This window comes from Oratosquilla oratoria, chromosome 21, assembly GCF_046742065.1.
Source record: "Oratosquilla oratoria isolate Oo_2021 chromosome 21, ASM4674206v1, whole genome shotgun sequence".
In the NCBI taxonomy this organism is placed as follows: domain Eukaryota; kingdom Metazoa; phylum Arthropoda; class Malacostraca; order Stomatopoda; family Squillidae; genus Oratosquilla; species Oratosquilla oratoria.
Window position 1 is genome coordinate 5,664,104 of NC_134797.1, and position 2,508 is coordinate 5,666,611.

Sequence of the window (2,508 nt, forward strand, 5' to 3'; positions counted from 1 at the left end):
AATGTCATAGGTGCTCCTATTCCTCTCTCTCCTGGCAGTCACTTAGGCTCCTTTGCTACTTTCCAGGACTCGCCTATTATAGCAGCCTCTGTATTACAGTCTCCTCTATCACGTGACCCTGCTCACTTAGCTTCTGAGTTTGCCACATTTGTAGGCGAGATTGATTTTCATGAAGAGACGCCTCGTCTCCTTGACCTGTTAGTTACTCACCGTCAGGCTTTGGCTTTACCAGGTGATCCGTTAGTGGTTATGGACCGTGTGGTTCATAGAATTGATCTTCAGCCAGGTACTCGTCCTGTTTACGTCCCCTCTTACAGGCTACCTCACTATCGTCGGCTTATAGCCCAGTCCTTGGTTGACGATTTATTGCGTGAAGGTGTTGTACAGGAGTCCCACTCAGAGTGGAACTCGCTTCTTCTCCTGGTGCCTAAGAAAGATGGATCTTTTCGTCCTGTTGTTGATTACAGGAGAGTTAACGAGGTCACCATTCCATACCATTATCCTCTGCCTCTTTTAAGCGAGCTTCTTCAGTCCATTGGCACTGGTAATACGGTGTTCACCACCTTAGATTTAAAAGCAGGTTTTTGGCAGATACCCCTGGAGGAGAAGTCTCGTAAAGTCACGGCCTTTTCGACTCCCAGTGGGTACTATGAATGGCTTCGTTGCCCCATGGGTTTGCGGAATGCTCCTTTGACTTGCCAGCGCTAACTTAACTCCATTTTTCATGGCTTAGTTGGGAATGGACTTTTTGTTTACCTGGATGATTTTATTTTAGTTTCCAAAGATGTGAAAAACCACTTTACTAAGTTGTCCATGGTCTTGCAACGTTTTGCTGAAGCTGGGTTGAAACTCAACTTACCCAAGTGTTCCTTTTTCAAGTCTAGTATCCAATTCCTAGGTCATGTTGTAGACAAACATGGTATCCACACCACAGGTGATAAAATCAAAGCGGTGAGAGACTTCCCTATACCGAAGACAGTTGAACATGTACGTTCCTTCCTTGGACTTGTAGGATGCTATCGTGCATTCATTAAAGACTTTGCTTCAATTGCTTCCCCTCTCACTCCCCTTCTCAAGAAGGACTCTTCCTTCCAGTGGCATGATGTTCATCAGAATAGTTTTGATTCTTTGAAGCTTGCTCTTACTGCAGCGCCTGTGTTGGCCTTCCCTGATTATAGTATTCCCTTTACCATTTGTACAGATCCTTCTGGTACAGGCATTGGAGCTCTACTCATGCAACAAGTAGATGGATGTAGACCTCATGTTATTGCATATACTAGTCGCATTCTTAATAAGCCTGAGTCCCGTTACTCTGTTACTCATTTAGAGGCCCTGGCAGTGGTGTGGGCTTTAAAGCATTTGCGTGATATCATTTTTGGATATCCTATTACAGTCTACACGGACCACACTGCTGTCACTCAGCTTTTTAAGGGCAAGAATCTGTCAGGCCGTCTAGCCAGATGGTTCCTCACGATTGAGGAATTCAATCCAACCCTTAAACATATCCCGGGGCGTACGAATCACGTTGCTGATGCACTTTCACGTAATATCCCTGTTGCTGCTGTTACAGTGATTCATAACTTTTCCCTGCAAGATCTGGCCAAAGCTCAGCGTGAAGACCCTGTTTGGTCTGCAGTCATTTATGCTTTGGAGTCTGGTGATGATTCCACCTTACCAGCTTGACCAGTACCTCTGTCCCAATTTTCCCTGCAGGACAAGGTTCTCATTCGTAATGTGGAAGTGTTTGAGCAAGATGTGGCAGAGCTAGTGATCCCTGAGTCTCTAGTTCCCGTTGTGTTGTCCCTTGCTCATAATGCCCCTCAAGCTGGTCACCCAGGTCGTGACAAAACTCTGACTATGGCACGGAAGAAGTATCATTGGCCTAAAATGCGACTAGACATTACCTCTCATGTAGCCCGGTGTAGTTCTTGTGCCCAGAAAAAAGGTTCTACGAGCACTGCTCACATTTTAGAGTACCTTACTCCTTCTCGCCCTTTTCAGACTGTGGCTATAGACCTTTTGCAACTGCCTCGTAGCACGCAAGGCTCTGTGTATGTCCTTGTGTGTGTGGACCACTTTAGTCATTTTGTAGTCTTAGCTCCCTTACGTAACAAATCTGCACCAGTTGTAGCACATGCTTTAGTTTCCCATGTATTGTGTCCATACACCACTCCTTCGGTGCTCCTTAGTGATAATGGGACGGAATTTAGGAACGAGGTTTTGGCAGGTATTTGCGAACGTTACGGCATCAAACAGACGTTCGTGACTGCTTATCATCCAGCGTCCAATGGTCTTGTTGAGAGGACGAACAGGAAAATTTTAGAGATCCTCCGTCACCTTGCTAGTAATTTTCATGAGTCTTGGGAGGATTGGCTTCCCCATGTCAGTGCTTGTATCAATAGCACCATTAATGTTTCTACGGACAAAACGCCTCATTATGTTATCTTTGGAGCTGAGAAACGGCTCCCATATGATGTGCTTGACAGCCCTGCTCGTTCCTTCTACAAT